At 39.8% G+C, this 20,061-nt stretch overlaps 1 long non-coding RNA gene and 1 pseudogene across 6 annotated transcripts in view; one reads left to right on the plus strand and one right to left on the minus strand.

Annotated features, from left to right (window-relative positions):
* The window catches only part of LOC123841533 (uncharacterized), a 137,376-nt gene that overhangs the window by 95,995 nt on the left and 21,320 nt on the right, over window positions 1-20,061 (minus strand). For all 5 annotated transcript variants that reach the window (XR_010409929.1, XR_010409932.1, XR_010409928.1 and 2 more), the window contains one exon: window positions 17,999-18,147. This is a non-coding gene — a long non-coding RNA (uncharacterized LOC123841533). The remainder of the gene's footprint in view (window positions 1-17,998; window positions 18,148-20,061) is intronic.
* Window positions 7,996-9,458, plus strand: LOC123834624 (large ribosomal subunit protein uL15-like; annotated as a pseudogene). Its single transcript, XR_010409923.1, has one exon. The product of XR_010409923.1 is annotated as a large ribosomal subunit protein uL15-like (transcript).

Raw genomic sequence — 20,061 nt, forward strand, 5'->3', positions numbered from 1 at the left:
ATAATGCAATGAAAAATGGGCAGAAGCCATAAACAGACATTTCTCCAAAGAAAACCCACGGATGGGCTACCTTACAGCCCACAAATGGCGAACAGACACATAAAAAGATGCTCAATATCACTTACCACCAGGGAAATGCAAATCAAAACTACAATGAGATGTCACCTCACACCTGTCAGAATGGCTAAAATCAACAACAGTAGAAACAACAGGTTTTTGGCAAAGACGTGGAGACAAAGGAACTCTCGTACACTGTTGGTGGGAATGCAAACTGGTGCAGCCACTGTGGAAAACAGTATGGAGGCTCCTCAAAAAGTTAGAAATACCTTATGATTCATTAATCTCACTACTGCATATTTACCCAAAGAATACAAGAACACTAATTCAAATGATACATGCACCCTTATCTTTATAACTACATTATTTTCAAAAGCCAAGATATGGAAGCATCCCCAGTGTCCATCAACTGATGAATGGATAAAGAAGAGGTGGTTATATAGAGAGAGAGAGGGAGAGAGAATAGAATATTACTCAGCCATAAAAAAGAATGAAATCTTGCCATTTACAACAACATAGAGGGAACTAGAGACTATAATGCTAAGTGAAATAAGTTAAAGACAAATATGCTATGATTTCACTCATGTGGAATTCAAGAAATAAACAAGCAAAGTGAAAAATAAGAGAGAGGGGAGAGACAAATCAAGAAACAGACTCTTAACTGTAGAGAACAAAGAGATGGTTACTGGAAGGGAAATGAAGGGGCATGGGTTAAACAGGTGATAGGAATTAAGGAGGGCACTTGTGATGAGCACTGGGTGACATATGGAAGTGTTGAATCACTATATTGTACACCTGAAACTCACACTGTATGTTAGCTGGAATTAAAGTAAAGAATTAAAAGAATTTGAAGAATTAAAAGAATTTAAAATTTTAAGAATTTAAAAGAATTAAAATAAAAACTTAAAAAATAAAATTTTTTTCTCAAGAGTTTTGGCGTATTTGCTATTTAATTTTTTCCTTTTTTTTTCTTTTCCAAAGTACAGGATAATTTTCGCCCTATATCATGATCTTCTATAATATCTAGAAACATTTGAAAGGAATAGGCAAGCTTTGGGGATTGGTAAAGATAGTGGGCTTTGGTTTCTAGAGTTGTATTTCTGGTTTGTAAGGATTTGCAAGAAAAAGACCATTGTTCCTAATTTCCCCCAAGAACTGGATTACATCCTGAAAATCAAGGGACTGACCCACTTTTCTAATTTAGTTTGCTACTGTATATCTGGGAAAATTTTAACTAAAATTAGAATCAAAATTTGTGTCTTTGTAAAGACTGTATAAAGTGTTTTAATAAAAGCCTTCTTTCTTAGTATAAAATTCAACCTTGGCTTCTATCAGTCCCTGAATATTGGCCTTTAGCTGATTAACATAGGAGGGCCTAGGAGAAATTTTGATCAGCTCTTTTCTTTGTGAGGGAGGGGTTGTGAATGGTTAGTAATCTAATTTCTCTCTAAATTTGGTAGGATCTTCTTAAACTGGAGGTAAAAGGGTCTTATAATTTTAAAGATCTGTTGCTGTTCAGGGGACATATTTTTTTTTTCAGTGAGGGGTATAGGATACATCTGCAAAACACATTGCATAAAAATGTCTGAAACTGGGGTGCCTGGGTGGCTCAGGCAGTTGAGCATCTGCCTTCGGCGCAGGTCATGATCCCAGTGTCCTGTGATTGAGCCCCGCATCAGGCTCCCTGCTCCACGGGAAGCCTGCTTCTCCCTCTCCCACTCCCCCTGCTTGTGTTCTCTCTCTCGCTGTGTCTCTCTCTGTCAAATAAATAAATAAAATCTTAAAAAAAAAAAAAAATGTCTGCCTTGGGCTCAGGTCATGATCCCAGGGTCCTGTGTTAGAGCCCCACGTAGGGCAGGGCAGGGCGCCTGCTTCTCTTTCTCTCTCTGCCGGCCCCCCAAATGTGCTAACACTCTCTCATAAATAAATAAATGAATAAATGAATAAATAAATAATAAAATCTTTAAAAAAAAATGTCTGAAGCTGACAGCCTGATTACAGAGCCTTGAAAAGTAGGAAAAAATGCAAAGAACAGGTTCTGTTAAGTTTTCTTCCTAGCTTTTAAGCATTTACAGGAATAACCTGGGTATTTGGGGCCTACAGATTAGGCCAGACAGCTCTCTGTAAGGAAATGCAAGTTAAAACAGGCAGTCGGGAGCCAGATTTCGAGAAGGAGAATTTACTTTGGATGTGGACATTAATTTTTGTCTTAAGTCCATCTAATTTCTGTTTTTCCATCTTGTCAAGAAAGTCCCTAAGGCTAGCCATTATATTGATAATAAAACTGGTAACCAAGGAGTTAACCAGGCAGATAAGCAATTATCTGCTTGTTCTTGGAATGCTGTCTGCCCCCAAGTTCCTATAAGATTATATCCTCGCCTGATGCCAAAACAATTGAGTGTTAATTTAGTTGTTTTGCAGGAACTCAAGTTTTCATCAAGAAGCCAGCCTGAATCAGTCAGGACCACTGAACTCTTCTTTGAGCACAACAAAATGAAATTAACCCTCCTTGATTTGGTTACTTTCTTTATCTGATTTGAGTAGCATAGCTCCTTTCTCATTTACCCAGACTCTTTTCTGCTTTCCTTTAAAACAAACAAACAAACAAACAAAAACAAAAAAAACCTCGAGTCTCCCTCTCAGAGAGATGGTTTTGGAGCTGTTCTCCCATCTCCTCATTTGGCAGCCTTTCAAATAAACTGTTGCCACATGCTCAATGCCTCAGTGATCGACTTTGATGGACATCGGGCACATGAACTTGAGTTGGTTACAATAAGACAATGAAGAACTCTCCATAAAGAGGAGCCCCTGGGTGGCTCAGTCACTTTAGCGTCTGCCTTCGGCTCAAATCATGATCCCCTGGGATCAAGCCCCACATCGGTCTCCCTGCTCAGCGAGGAGCCTGCTTCTCCCTCTCCCTCTCGCCCCTGCTTATGCGCTCTCACTCTCTCAAATAAAAAATTCTTAAAAAAAAGCCTTCTCCATAAAGAATTTTTTCCTTCAAATATAGCTAATCTAAAGGATCCATCATTTGGCCATTCATGAGTAGAATCTTAAATCTCAATACCAACTCAAATAAGCCTTCTTTCCTTCTTTCCTTCTTTCTTATTAACATATAATGTACTATTTGTTTTAGAGGTAAATGTCTGTGGTTCATCAGTCTTAACACAACTTAACACAACCATAGCACACACCCTCCCCAATAAGCCTTTTTATGGAAAGACCCAGTGGAAACGTTCCTGGCTTAGACCATGGACACAAGAGGTGTTTCTGGAGAGGACAAAGATGATCAGCCCTAATGATCCAAAAGTTTTCTCCCCAAAATGATCTAAGATGGCAAAAGCCCTCTTTGCATGGGTTGTAAGGCTAGGGTAGTGAAGAGTACCTCTGGCCTCCCATCAATACGTGGCATGCCTCCAGGCACCAGCTCACTGACCTGTGCCACCAGGCGGGCACCGCTGGAGCAAGGAAGGTTGGGGCCACAGGGTTCCCTTATGTGCTGGGACCTCGCACGAGAAACTCCCCTGAGCACAGCTGGACAGAGAGAGTGCCGCTGGTAACTCTGTGCCTCAGAAACCGTCCATTTGGCCACCACAGTACACCACAGTGAGGGCACCCTCCAGATGGCAGTGGCCACAAAGCCAAGGTTTCAGGACATTAAAAATGTGAAAGGAAAAAACCCTTTTCTTTTGTTTTAACATAGCCGACTCAAAGCAAAGTTTATCTCAACAGATGCCAGTCTGATGAGAACTATTAACTCATGAGTCTGTAAGGCTGTCTTCAACAATAGGCTTATAAGGGCCTATTCCCTGCATTCTTTCCCTATGCTAGTTCCTTTTTATAACGAAACAAAAGATGGAGACAAAGAAAAAGTGACCATCTCTGGGAGGGAATAGATCAGTTAAATCAAGAGTACTCCACCAAATTTACCAGAGTTGTGACACCTAAAGGAATAGCTAATATAAATTTAGAAAGAGAAAAAGGGCTCTCACTCCATTAGACTCTGCAATAAATTTAGAAAGAGAAAAAGGGCTCTCACTCCATTAGACTCTGCAGACAGAGATCCGGAAAGCTCATCAATGAACAATGTCCAGCCAGGAAAGTTTGTCCTGCTCACTCCATAAACTGTTGGAAAAGAAAAAGATTTCTTTACCTCCTGGTGCAGGAAAGGTACCTTTCACACAGGGGATTTATTTCACACAGGAGATTACTTACTACCCCATTTCTTAAGTAAATTTAATTCAAAATAACTAATATGCCATTGTGGAAAATTTGGGGAGCAGCCATCCCTGGGCCCCTATACTGGTAAACCTGGGACTCTGTCAGGCAGCTAGACTAAATGGGGATTGACGGTCACCAGTTTAAAGCTGGCTCAGAAAGATTTTCAAGGGGCTGGCATCCCACCCTGGAGGCTATGCAGGCTTATGGGGTTGGCCTAGGCTCCCAAGCCCTGGAGGGCGCAGCTGCCCAAGACCAGCTGACTGGCATGTACTGCAGGTGCATTGGCCATGCAGATCAAGGAGACCAGGGACCTACTACAGAGCAAATGTTGCAGTAGCCCAGGTCACAGGAGTGGGCTTTTGGGGGTATAACTCCTCTAATTCCAAGCCCTAACCTACACAAATGTGCATAACCTTCCTGAAGGTAAAGCTGCAGGAATACGGACTGCCTTGCTATGACTGGGCTGGGGGGCGGGGGGGTATTGGCCTAGACATTCTCCACTAAGAGACACCTCAGAGCCTTCAATACTGGTAATCCTGGGACCCCATCAGGCAGCCTGTCCAAATGGGGACTGTCACCTGTTTAAAAATGTTGCTTCAGAAAGATTTTGGGGAGGGGTGGTGAATTCTCACTGCCTTGGAGTTTGTGCAGGTGGTTTCAAACAACCTGAGCTTAAGAGCCTGGAGGGCAGGGCGCCTGGGTGGCTCAGTCGGTTAAGCGACTGCCTTCGGCTCAGGTCATGATCCTGGAGTCCCGGGATCGAGTCCCGCATCGGGCTCCCCGCTCGGTGGGGAGTCTGCTTCTCCCTCTGACCCTCCTCCCTCTCATGTTCTCTGTCTCTCATTCTCTCTCTTGCAAATAAATAAAATCTTAAAAAAAAAAAAAAAAAGCCTGGAGGGCCTTGGCTGCCTAAGCGCATCTGAAAGGGTGCATATGCTGGGTGTAAAGCTCAAGGTAGCCAGACACCTGTTAAAGCACAACTGTCGAGAGAGGCTGGAGCACAGGAACAGGCCCTTAGGGGTACAAGGATTCCACCTCAATTCAAGATTTAACATACATAAATGTGTATGTCAGAGATAGAAGAAACTGGACTGCCTTACCAGGGGGGGGCCTGGTGGACTGATGAGACATCCTCTAATAAGAAATACCTGGGAGCCTTGATTACTGGCTCTGGCCTAGAAATCCAGTTTTCTTCAGTGATGCCTTCAAGGTCATTATGCTCATATGTTTAAGTAAGGGCTTCGAATTAGGCAGAGGCTATGGACCCCTAAGAACCCACTCTAGAGATCTGTATTCTCCTGACACTGTCCAGTTCCCGGTCCCTGGCTTCCCGGACATGCATGACTGGTACATGCCCTGTACACACCTGCTCAGCCAGGCTGGGGGAGCCAAGGTGCTCCCGGGCTGTAGAGCTAGGCTAGTCCCCAACCACTTGCATAGCGTCCAGAGCAAAGGAAACCTCCTGAAAATCTTTCTGCAGCAGCAACTTTACACTGGTGGCAGTCCCATTTGGACTGGGTGCCAGTGGGGTCCTGGCCTTCCCAGCAATCAAGACTCCCAGGTGTCTCTTAGTGAAGGATACCCTGGCCAGCCAGACTAGACCCATCCTGGGAGGACAGTCCAGATCCCTCCAAGTTTGCCTGTGTTGTGTATTAGTTTGATCTAATTTTAAGTGTACTGGTTTTATGAAAAAGGAAAACCATGTTTTTCGAAGTAGAGTTATTTTCATCAAAGAATGAAGTAAGCTGGTCAGGAATCATCTCATCCATTCTGACAACAATGAGTAGCTCAGCTGCTGAGGGGCCCCCTTCATATTTGGAGAAGCAACTATGGCAAGGAGACGTGTAGACTGTAAATACTGACAGTATGTGAGGACTCATCCAGAGTGTTCAGTCTGGGCAAGGCTTCGCTTTGCCGATCTAAAATAGCTCTGTGAAGACCTTGGGAAAATTAGCTCTTGCAACAGCTCTTGCTAGGCCCAGGAAAATAGACAAAAGGACAACAAATGATACTATGAAACCAATCAGAGTGACTGAAGGGAGAGATTCGCCAGCTGTGTTGTCAGCCAGCCCCTTGCCCATCACCGTCAGCACCATGCGCTAGCTACCAGGACTTCTACTTTTCCCTTGGCCGCTGGACGTCAGTCGCAGTTGGCGAAGCCACCTCTCCCAAGTACCATCTCCTATAAAGGTACATCTCAACTAAATTTGGACTTTATTCCTTTCATCTCCCCTTGCCTAGAACAATAGTTTGATTCATCTGTCATTGGTTTGGAGTCTGTAATTTCCTCATTGGCTTTATTGAAAGACATTATCTTGTATGTGTTTAGCTTGTGAAATTCCACAGTGAACCTCTGTTAAATAAATTGTTGGCAAAGACAAACTCAGTCTCTGAGCATCATTAGCCTACCAAAACAAAACAATAGAAATGGCAACTAATTTGCCATTTTGCAGGGTTTGCTATGCAGACCCCATAAGCCTGCATAGCCTCCAGGGTGGGATGCCAGCCCCTTGAAAATCTTTCTGAGCCAGCTTTAAACTGGTGACCGTTTCTGTTGTTTTGCAAATAATTATTTGCAAAATAATAATGGCAACTATTATTTGCAGATAATAATTAACACTGGTGGGTACTCCGTGCCAAATTTGAAATACAGGTTGACAAATTACACTAAATATATAATTGACCAAAATATGGTACAGCCCAAACGGGATTGACAAACTTAATACACTGTTTACCACCTATGGCATTCTACTGAAATTACAAACAGCCTTTGTTTTTTGTTTTTTTGTTTGTTTGTTAAAGATTTTTTATTTATTTGACAGAGAGAGACACAGCGAGAGAGGGAGCACAAGCAGGGGGAGTGGGAGAGGGAGAAGCAGGCTTCCCGTGGAGCAGGGAGCCCGATGTGGGGCTCAATCCCAGGACCCCGGGACCACGACCCGAGCCGAAGGCAGACGCTTAATGACTGAGCCACCCAGGAGCCCCTACAAACAGCCTTTGAATAGACACAATTTATAGAACCGTTACAGTTTGGATACTAACACTGGCCACAACAACTAATACTTCTTTACCATACTATAAACCACTTGGAATGCTCTATGAGGTCTATGATAAAATATGTTCTTGATCACTAAACAGAAATAGAGGAGGGCAGTAGCAAATGGGCCTCATTCACTAACCTACCGAAATTGCCCAAGAGGTGGTTTAGGGGTATGATGGATTATAAAATTATCTTCTGAGGATCCCTGGAGACCTATGGAAGACTTAGTCCAGACAAAACTTATAATTAAGGAAACTCCAGATGTTGGCCTGATCACCCAATGCAGTGAGTTATAGCCTGTATTTTAAAAAGCAATAAAATTTTTTTTCAGTGCACTTCTTAGAAGCACGAAGTAACATGCCAATAGACAGAAAAGTACTAGCACCAAAAGTAATCTCCAGAGAAGGAAGAAACCCAGGTCCTTTGTTCCTAAAAGCACCAATCCACACCTTAAGGACAATGAATACTTGGACCCTTTCACCCTGGTAACTAACTTACTAGAGGCTAGCTAGGCCCAGGAAAATAGGCAAAACAACAACAAATGATACTATGAAACCAATCAGAGTGACTGAAGGGAGAGATTGTAACAGGTAAGAAATGACAAAAACTAAAACAGAATTCCAACAAACGGATCTGGACCCAGAAATCCAGTGGCTATGAAAGAGGGCCCAAAAGAAGACAAAACCTGATCCTTCTTTTCCGTCTGGGCTGCCGACATGCCATCCAGACTGAGGAAGACCCGGAAACTTCGGGGCCACATGAGCCACACCACGGCCGCATCGGCAAGCACTGGAAGCACCCAGGAGGCCGGGGTAATGCTGGTGGCATGCATCACCACAGGATCAACTTTGACAAATATCACCCAGGTTACTTTGGAAAAGTTGGCATGAGACATTACCACTTAAAGAGGAACCAGAGCTTCTGCCCAACTGTCAACCTTGATAAACTGTGGACCTTGGTCAGTGGGCAGATACGGGTAAATGCCGCCAAAAACAAGACTGGAGCTGCTCCTATCATTGATGTGGTGCGATCGGGCTACTACAAAGTTTTGGGAAAGGGAAAACTCCCAAAACAGCCTGTCATCGTGAAGGCCAAATTCTTCAGTAGAAGAGCAGAGGAGAAGATTAAGGGTGTCGGGGGCGCCTGCATTCTAGTAGCGTGAAGCCATGTTTGGGCGGGGTTCATTAAATGCTAACAAGTGCTTTTCTCTTCTGGTCTGGGTGTAAATTCATTAGCACCCCTCCCTCCTTACCTGTACCTCAGAAACCCACCTAACAGATTCTAGGAGTAAGGGTATGAGGGCCTGAGACCCTCTGCCAACTCCCCTCAGAAAGTGTGAAAGAGAGCGTCAGCACTTAGAGGACTTGGCCCAATACCTAACTTGAACATTTTCATTTATAAAGTGAGAATGATATCACATGTAGTTGAAAGGCCAGTTTGCATTGTATATTCTGAATTTACAATGAGGGGGAGAACACACCCAGGGTTTGTTAGGTTTTGTTAAAGTAAGCTCTCCACCCAACATGGGGCTTGAACTCACGACCCTGATTAAGAGTTACTTGCTCTACCAGCTGAGCCAGTCGGGCACCCCAAAAGGGAAGACTCAGTTTTGATGGGACACATTCTAAAGAGTGGACAGAGTGATAGGATTAAAGTGATTGTGAAGGATATAATTCCTGAACCTAAAGTTTTTCCTCCTTGACGCCCCCATTATTTACCATACTGTTCCAGAATCTTGAGATGGGGCCCAGCAGTCTGAATGTTAAACACACCAGGGCTTTTACACATGAAAGTGGTTTGGAATCTAAAAAGCATTTGTCAGGATTTATGTATCCCTGTGCATTAATGTTCAAAGAACTACATCATGAAATGCTAAAGATTCTAGTCTGAAATGTATTTAGCATAGAATTTGGAAAAAGCTAGAAGCTGGAATTGGGTTTTCTAGGGTTTGTATCTCCTACAAAACCACAATGATGACCAATGCTCATGTGCAGATAGGACCTTCAGATCTCAGGGTAAATTGACTAACAGTTTTTCTAGTTCTTTCCAAAACTTAAAGTTTTCTTTGGCCCAAAATAAAAGTTGCTTTCTAGAACCCTGTCCAAAAAAAAAAAAAAAACCTGATCCTTACAGGAGCAGAGATTGTGCAACGTGGGCCCATTAGTACTGATGGTAAATTTAATCAAAACCTTCAAGCATTTGGAGAAGATACTACTAGTTTACAAGGAATTTGATTTGGCTGGGTAGCAGCCACCTAAAGATTAAGATGGCCTATATGTAAGATATTATTCTTCCAAACATCTCTTTGGAAAACAGCATGGGAAGCTAAGGCAATAATGAAATAGGCCGGGGCGCCTGGGTGGCTCAGTTGGTTAAGCGACTGCCTTCGGCTCAGGTCATGATCCTGGAGTCCCAGGATCGAGTCCCGCATCGGGCTCCCTGCTCTGCAGGGAGTCTGCTTCTCCCTCTGACCCTCCCCCCTCTCATGTGCTCTCTCTCTCTCATTCTCTCTCAAATAAATAAATAAAATATTAAAAAAAAAAAAAGAAATAGGCCTTTGACTATGATTTATAATAGAGGACAGACACCCTCATTGCTCCAGAACAAATTTAAAAGTCATCCTAAAAGCTGAACCCCCACAGACAAGAAAGCATTGTTTATAGTATTTGCAGGGACCAGAAACACTGGAGAACTGATTGACTTGATAAGAACAGCTGAGGAACTAAGTCAAGATAAAAGCTTTTTCTTTAACACGCATGTATAGAGACAAAACAGGCCTACACCTAATATAAGTAGACCTCATCAAAATAGACCATATAGACCTAAATCTCCAAGGCCCTTTTGGCCACAAAGCTGAACTCCCACAGACAAGAAAGCATTATTTATAGTATTTGCAGGGACCAGAAACACTGGAGAACTGATTGACTTGATAAGAACAGCTGAGGAACTAAGTCAAGATAAAAGCTTTTTCTTTAACACGCATGTATAGAGACAAAACAGGCCTACACCTAATATAAATAGACCTCATCAAAATAGACCATATAGACCTAAATCTCCAAGGCCCTTTTGGCCACATAAACCACCTAGACCTCCCCACTTTCACAAAATTATAAAGACAGAAACCCAAATAGACACCCCAAAAACCCTAACAGTGGCAGAGAAATGGAAACCACCAATGTTTTAGAGTAAATAGACCTACCGAAAATAAACGCATAGACCCATTAACCCATTTACTGTCCATTCCAACCCCTTTATAAAACCTAATCCATTACTAGACAAGTCCCTGATAGCTGAAGTAGAGCACACCGCTGAGCCCTCCTGGCCCATACTGGAGACAGTGCTGCATAGTTTGTGCCGGCCATGTCAGTAGACACACCTTGGTAAATAAGAATATTACATACACTACCATGTTGCTAGATACAGGGTTCATAACATGATACAAGCCTAGCCCACTAATCTACAAAAAACTGAACAACAACAAAGCACTCAGGGAAGGGTTAGGAGGAAAATTAACCCCAGGGACATGGATATGGAGATTCCTAACAAGAGATGATAGACCACCCACTGAGGTTAAGTGCCTTATAGTTTCCCAGTACAGAAGACATTCCTGGCGTGGATGTAATAGAACATACTCAAAATCAGGAAAACCTTGAGGAACTCCTAGAGGAACAAATTAATGTGCCTACTATTTCATTACATAATAGCCCAAGCTGGACTGTTAAAAAGCCAGACAGGCCATATCATTTTACAGTAGATTAGAGGAATTGAAACACTCTCCCCAAAATGAGGGAGCACTCTGGGATATAGGCACTATCATAACCAATATCACCACTGGATCCAGACTTTATAACACAGTGAGAGACTTAGGTGACATGTTCTTTGCTATTCCAATTGATGAGGAGAGCCAACCCATGATTTCATTTCCATGGGAAGGCAGAGGAGATCAGTTTGCTGGGCTACCACAAGGTTACCTTAGCAGCCCAGTAGTGGCCCACAACCTTCCAACACAAGACATCCAGGCCTTTGATGAAAACACACACAAAACCCAGTATCTCCTATATATTGAGGACATCCTTATTTATGGTGATAACTGGGAAAAACAAGACTAGTAAAAAACAGACTAGTAAAAAAGAGTTAACGGAATTCCTTACACTCCGAAAATGAAAAATGGACCCAGGTGAGATCCAAAGACCCCACGCTACAGTAAAAGTCCTAGGCAAAATTTGGTTCTCTGAAGGCATAGAAATACCACACCCAGTCAGAAACAATATAGATTGCATATCAACTCCTACCACAAAAGCAGCAGCTCAAACTGATAGGACTGTTTGAATATTGGCCACAGCACATACCATCTATGGGGATAATATTAAGACACATTTATGAAATAAAGAGGAAGAGCAGGGAATTTAGATAGAGACTCAAGACGCAGCCTTTATTTGAAAAATGCTGTCAGAATGTTTAAACATGGGCACCAGCTAATGAGGACTCTAAACTAGAGTGCCTATACTCACGAGTCTGCAGCAGCATCACTGTGGCCTGAAACACCACAGAACCCCAAGTTTTACCTGACTGGGCTTTACACTATGGAGTTCCTATTGTCTGAGAACATACACCAACCAATTGAAAGGCTCATCTAAACATTCTATGAGGCCCTAGAAAATACACCTCTCCAAATCAGCTCCTGCCAGGCCATACCTGGCAGGTAGCCCTGGCTGGAACCAGGGCCCCTCCAAAGGGATTTCTGCTCTGAGGCAGAAGAGATAACCCCACACACCAGCATACTTGCAGTTCCAACAGCTGGGCCTCCTTGTTGGCTGTGCAGGGATGAAGCCCTGCCATTGCTCTACTTGCAGCTCTTGTAGAGGCTAATTACAGACAGGCTGAGCACCAGCCCCACCGACAGATTCCACAGTGGCTGCAGTTAGGCCTCTCATCAGCACAGGGAGCAAACCCTGCCCACAGCACCGGGAGTAAGTACATTGGGTCAGTACAGCTAGCTGGGCTGAAGACAAGCCCCACCCACTAGCATGTCCACAGCAATCACAGCACAGCCACACAGAAGGGTGCAGGCAGTCCGCACAGGGAATGCCCCTGGGGCACCTGATTCTGGTGACCAGGGGAACTTCACTACAGGGTACTACAGAACCTCTCTACACAAGGTCATCACTGTCAAGACCAGGAGACATAGCTGCTCTACCTAATACATAAAAACAAACACAGAGAGAAAATGAGGAAACAAAGACCAAATAAAAGAACCAAACAATACTACAGAAAAAGAGCAAAACAAAATAGAGATAAGCAATATGCCTGACAAAGAGATTAAAGTCATGGTCATAAAGATACTCACTGGAGTTGAGAAAAGAGTGGACGAACTCTGAGAATTTCAACAAAGAGATAAAAAATATTTTAAAAGGACCAGTTAGAGCTAAAGAATAAATGAAATAAAATTTAAACTAGAGGGAATCAACCACAGATTAGAAGATGCAGAAGAATGGATTTTTCAGCAGAAACTTTGTAGGCCAGGAAGAAGTGGCATGATATATTCAAAGTGCTGAAAGGAAAACAACAACAACAACAAAAACAAAAAAACAAAAAACCAAAAAAACTACAACTAAGAATACTCTATCCAGCAAGGTTATGATTCGGAATTGAAGGAGAGATGAGGCGTTTCTCAAACAAAAGTTTGAGAAAGGCGTTCACCACCAAACAAGACTTATAAGAAATGTTAAAAGGAATTATTGAAGAATGAGAATGAGAATTATGAAAGAAAAAAAATCTCTAGTAAAAAAAAAACATATAGTAAAGGTGGTTGATTAATCAGTTATAAAGCCAGTGTGGAGGTTAAAACACAAAAGTAGTAAAATCAATTACATGTAGTAAAATTAGACAAGGGATACACAAAATAAAAGGATGTAAAATATGACCTCATTTACATGAAATGTTGAGGGGGTAGTAAAAATTTAGGGCTTTTAGTTCGTGTTTGAACTTAAGCAACATCAACTTAATATAGACTGCTATATACATGCAATGTTATTTATGGTAACCACAAATCAAAAGCCTATAATAGATACACAAAAAAATAAAAAGGAATCAAAGCATAACACTAAAGCCATCAAACCACAAAAAGGAGAGCAAAAAAAGAATGAAAAGAACTACAGAAACAATTCAGAAAATAATCACCAAAATAGTAATAAGTACATACCTATCCATAATTACATTAAAAGTAAATGAACTAAATATTCCAGTCAAAAGAAATAGGGTAACTGGATAAAAAAACAAGACCCATTTAGGGACGCCTGGGTGGCTCAGTCATTAAGCGCCTGCCTTCGGCTCAGGTCATGATCCCAGGGTCCTGGGATCGAGCCCCGCATCGGACTCCCTGCTCCGCGGGGAGCCTGCTTCTCCCTCTCCCACTCCCCCTGCTTGTGTTCCCTCTCTCGCTGTGTCTCTCTCTGTCAAATAAATAAAATCTTTAAAAAAAAAAAAAAAACAAGACCCATTTATATGCTGTCTCCAAGGGACTCACTTCAAACGTGAAAACACGTATAGTCTGAAAGTAAAGGCATGGAAAACAATATTTCATGCAAATGGAAGGGAAAAAGTCTAGGGTAAAAATACTAGATTGGACAAAATACTTTAATGGACAAAATAGACATTAAAACAAAGACTGTAGCAAAAGAGAAAGAAGGGCATTGCATAATGATAAAATGATCAATAAAACAAGGGAACATAAAAATTATAAATATATATGTACGCAACACAGAAGCACCTAAAAACTTAAAGCCATATTAAGAGGCATAAAGGGAGAATCTGACAGTAATATAATAACAGTAGGGGACTTTAACACTCAACAAAGGACAGATCATCCAGACAGAAAATCCAACAGAAAATTAAGCCAATAGTGGCTTGGAAAAACACATTATACTAGAAAGACCTAATAGGTATATTCAGAACATTCCATCCCAAAATAACAAATTACACATTTTTTTCAAGTGCACATGGTACATTCCCCTGCATAGATGACATATTAGGCCACAAAACAAGCCTCAAAAAATTTAAGAAGACTGAAATCCTATCGAACATCTTTTTTGGTCACAGCAATATGACTAGAACCAATTACAAGAAAACAAGTGCATAAAATACAAGCACATGTAGGTTAAACATGATACTAAAAAAAAAAGAAATGGGTCAGTGAAGAAATCAAAAGAAGAAATTAAAAATTACATGGAGACTAATGGAAATGGAAACAAAATGATACAAATATTCTCAAGACAGCTAAAGTAATTCTAAGAGGAAAGGTAATAGCAACGTAAGCCTACCTCAAGAAACAAAAAAATCTCAAACAATTGAACCATACACCTAATGGAACTAGAAAAAGAAAAACAAAAAGTCCCAAAGTTAGTGGAAAAAAGAAAATAATAAAGACTGGAGCAGAAACAAAAAGATACTAAAAAAAAAAAAAAGTCTGATTAAAAAGGGGAGCTATTTGAAAAGATAAAATTGATAAATCTTTAGCAAGAATCACTAAGGAAGGAAGGAAGGAATAACATCAGACAACACAGAGACAAAAAGGATTGTAAGAAAATATGAAAAATTAAATCCCAACAATATTGACAACTTAGAAGAAATAGATAAACACCTATAAACACACAATCTTCTAAAACTGAATTAGAAAGAAAGAAAATTTAACAAATTACAAAAAAGGAAATACAATCAGTAGAGAAAAAACCAAAAAAACAAAAAACCTCCCAGAAGCAAAAGTCCAGGACAGATGACTTCACAGGTGAATTTTCCCAACATCTGAAGAAGAGTTAATACATGCTTTCATCAAGCTAGTAAAATATATATATATTAAAAAAGAAACAAAAACAGAAGAGGAAGCAAAGTTTTAAATTCATTCTGCAAGGTGAGCATTGCCCTAATACCTAAACAAGACAAACACACTGTAGAAAAACAGAACTTCAGGCCAATACCCCTAATGACCACAGATGCAAATATATTACCAAACAAATATTATTACCAAACTGAATTCAAAATTATATTAAAGAAATGATTCACCATGATCAAATGATATATATTACCAGGACACAAAAAGATTCAATATTCCAAATCAAACAATCTAAAACAACACATTAACACAAAAGCAAGGATAAAAACTATATGATCATCTCCCAAGATGCACAAAAATATTTGACAAAATTCAACATTTGCTCAAGATAAAAAATTCTCAAAAAAATGGGTATAGAGAAACATAACATAAAAAAGGTCATATAAGAAAAACACACAACTAAACATAATACTAAATGAAGAAAAGCTGAAAGCTTCTTCTTTATAATCAGAAATAAGACAAGTATATCCACATTCACCACTTTAATTCTGTCAAGTACTGGAACTCTTACCCACAGCAGTCATACAATAAATTAAAAAAAAAAATCCAGACTTGTAAGAAAGAAGTTGTCATATTTGCAGGAGACACAATGTATTTATATATATATATATATAATCTCACCAAAGATTCCACCAAAAAAAACATGAGAATGAACAAATGCATAAGTTAAAGGATACAAAATTAATATACATAAATTGGTTGTTTCAAAATACACTGAGAACAAAGTAGGGGAAACAGAAATTGCATACACACAAAAATTACAATTGCACCAAAAAGACAAAAAAACCTAGAAACGAACTTAACCACAAAGGTTTCTACTCTGAAACTATAAAACACGGATGAAAGAAATTCAAGAGAACACAACCAATGGAGATATATATATATATATATATATATAACATGCCCATAGTTGACAAGTACGAATAATTTTAAAATTCCGCACTACAAAAAGCAAACTACAGATTCAATGCAACTCTATCAAAATACAATAGTGTTTTTCAAAGAATTGAAATAAATGAATTACAAATGTGTATGGAAATTGCAAAACACTCTGAAGAGCCAAAGCAATCTTAAGCAAAACAAAGCTGGAGGTAACACAATCACTGATTTCAAAATGTATGACAAATGTATAGCCATCAAAAGAGTGTGGTACAGGAACACAGACACATAGAACAATGGAACAGGAGGGGAAGCACAGAAGTAAACCCACAACTGTATGATCAAGTAACCTGCAACAAAGGAGGCATGAATAGTCAATGGGAAAAAGACAGTCTCTTCAATAAATTGTGCAAGGAAGACTAGACAGCCAAATGCAAAAGAATCAAATGGAACCATTTTTTATATCATTAACAAATATAAGCACAAAATGGACCTGGAGTCATTAAACTCCTAAAAGAAAACATACATAGTAATCCGTGGCCATTGGCCTTAGCAACATTTTTCTATGTATGCCTCTTTAGGCAGAAGAAACAAAAGAAAAAAAAAAAAACGGGAGTATGCTTAAAAAAAAAAATCTTTTACACAGCAAATGATACCATCAACAATACAAAAGGCAACCTACCGAATGGCAAAACATATTTGCAAATGATATATCAGAGAAGCTTAATATTCAAAATCTGTAAAGAAATTATACAACTCAACACAAAAAACCAAACACTCCAATTAAAAAATGGGCAGAAGACCTAAACAGGCTTTATTCCAAAGAACTCTCCAACCGGCCAACAGAAACATGCAAAGATGCTCAACATCACTAATCATCAAGGAAATGCAAAATGAAACTAAAATCAGGTATAATCACACACCAGTCACACTAGCTGGGATCAAAAAGCAATAACAAGTGCCGGCCAGGATGTGTAAAAAGGGAAGCCTCATGCACATTTAATGGGAGTGTACATTATGAAACTCCGTGAAAAATGTATGGTGGTTCCCCAAAAGCATTAAAAAGAGAAATACCATGTTTTAGCAACTCCACTCCTAAGTATTTACACAAAGAAAACAAAAACACACATTCAAAAGATATAGGAATGTCTATGTTTATTGCCACATTGTTTACAATAGCTAACATATGGAGGTGACATAGTGTCCATCCATAGATAAATGGATGAGAAAGATGTTTTATGTACGTGTGTGTGTATATATATATATATATATATATACACACACACACACATATATATATATATATACACACACACACAGGAATATAACTCAGCCATAGACGAGAATGAGAATGCCCCATTTGTGACCCATGGATGGGTATGATGCTAAGTGAAATAAATCAGACAAAGACTAATACCATGTGGTTTTACTTATATGTGGAATCTCAACATCAAAACAAATGGACAAGAAAGCAAACAAACAGAAGGAAACCCATAAACACAAAGAACAAACTGGTGGTGGACTGGGATGAGGAGAGTGAGAAGGAAACAATGGGTGAAGAAAATGTGAAGTAAAAACTTCCATTATGATATCAAAAGTCATGACAACTAAAGTATAGCAGAGGCAATATAGTCAATGGTACTGAAATAGCATTCTGTGATGACAGATGAGATGCACTTGTGAGCACTGTGTAATGTCAAGAGCTGTTACATCACTATGTTGCTCACTTGAAGCTAATTTAACATTAATGTTAACCAAATGTTAATAAAAACACTGGGTGTTATACACAACTAAGGAATCACTGAACATTATATCAAAAACTAATGATGTAAAAAATAAATTAAAAAATAAAAATACTGTAAAAACAAACAAACAAATAAACAAAACCCCATTAAATTAAAAATGATTAATACCTGGGCACCTGAGTCCGTTAAGCATCTGCCTTCGGCTCAGGTCATGAGCCTGGGGTCCTGGGATTGAGCCCCGTGTTGGGCTCTCTGCTCAGTGGGGAGCCTGCTTCTCCCTCTCCCTCTGCCTTCTGGTGTGCTCTCTCTCTCTCTCTCTGTCAAATAAATAAATAAAATCTTTAAAAAAAAAAAAGATTAATACCTAACTTTTAAATCAGTATATAACATAGAAGCCAAAGGACAACTTCCAGATTCACTCTAGAGATCAAAATCACCTTGACCAAAATTAGACCAAAATTTTGTCTATACAGACAAAAAGAAAACACACAAAGTTTTCTATTTCTATACTACAGAAACAGAAAACTTCAGACGAATATCCCTGATGAACATAGATGGAAAAATCCTCACCAAAACAAACTCAACAATACACTGAAAGAACCATTAAAAAAACAGGAGGATTTATTAAAGGGATGCAAAGAGAGTACAATATTGCAAATCATTCAGTGTGATACAAAACATAAAACAGGAAGGATAAAATGTACAGGATCACTACAACTGATGCAAAAAAAAACCCCTATTTTTTTAAAGATTTTATTTATTTACTTATTTAATTGACAGGGAGAGAGACAGTGAGAGAGGGAACACAAGCAGGGGGAGTGGGAGAGGGAGAAGCAGGCTCTCCACTGAGCAGGGAGCCTGATGTGGGGCTCGATCCCAGGACCCTGGGATCATGACCTGAGCCAAAGGCAGTCGCCTAACCAACTGAGCCACCCAGGCACCCCGCAAAAAAAAATTTAAAAAAATTCAACACTTGTTCATGATAAAAACTCTAAACTAAATTTAGAAGAAACATACCTCACCATACTGAAGGAAACATATGCAAAACCACACATGATATTGCCCTCAGTAGAAAAGAACTGAAATAATCAAAAATAGACAAAGATGTTCGCACTCATTAATTTTTTTCTCAACAGATTGCTGGAAGTTCTGGCAATGGCAATCAGACAAGAAAAAGACAAGACATAGAAAGTAAAAATGAGAAAAGTCATATTTTAAAAGACATGATATTATATACAGAAAATCTAAAGACTTCACCAAAGAACTCTTTAAACTGATAAATGAATTCAATAAAGATATAGAACACAAAATTAATACACATAAATTCATTGCATTTCTACACAAGAATAAGGAGGTAGGAAAAAGAGAAAGAAAACAATCCCATTTACATTAACCCAAAAAACCAAAAACACAAAAAAGGCAGAAATGTAACCAAGAAAGTGAAAGAACTCTACTCTGAAAACCATAAAACACAGATGAAAGAAATTGAAGATAGCACAAATCAATGGAGAGAGATAGAACACCTATGGTGGAAGAATCAATAGTGTTAAATGTCTTCTCTACCCAAAGTGATCGAAAGATTTAACATGATCCCTATTAAAAGAATAATCATGTTTTCCACAGAACTAGATAAATAATCCTAAAATAGGTATGGACCCCAAAGAGCCAAGGCAATCTTGAGGAAGAACAGAGTGGGCATTATCACAGTCCCTCATTTCCTGATATACTAAAAATCTGTACATAACCAGAAGAGTATGGTCCTGGCACAAACAAGTGGACACATGGATACCTGGAACCACCTAAAGAGCCCAGAAATAAACCCACCATTATATTGTTCATTAGTCTAGGGCATAATTGACAAGAATAGACAAGGGGGAAAAGACAGCATGTTCATTATGTGGTGCTGGGGCAACTGGACAGCTTCACACAAAAGGACAGTGGACAATGTTCTTACACCATGAGCAAGAACAAACCCAAAATGCAAAGGAGACCCGAAGGTGACCCTGGAAACCATCAAACTTGCTCAAGTAGAAGTAGGCAGTAATCTCTTGCACACAGCCAGAGCAATAGTTTTCTAGACAGGTCTCCCCAGGCAAGAGAAACCAAAGCAAACATAAACTAATGCGAGCACACTGGCATGACAAGCTTTTGCCCAACAAAGGGAAACATCAATGAAACGAAAGACACCCTGTTGAATGGCAGAAGTGCTTTGCAACTGATACATGCCATAG

This window comes from Mirounga angustirostris, unplaced genomic scaffold, assembly GCF_029215605.1.
Source record: "Mirounga angustirostris isolate CCGP_5_RB_7025 unplaced genomic scaffold, mMirAng1.0.hap1 SCAF_1, whole genome shotgun sequence".
In the NCBI taxonomy this organism is placed as follows: Eukaryota; Metazoa; Chordata; class Mammalia; order Carnivora; family Phocidae; genus Mirounga; species Mirounga angustirostris.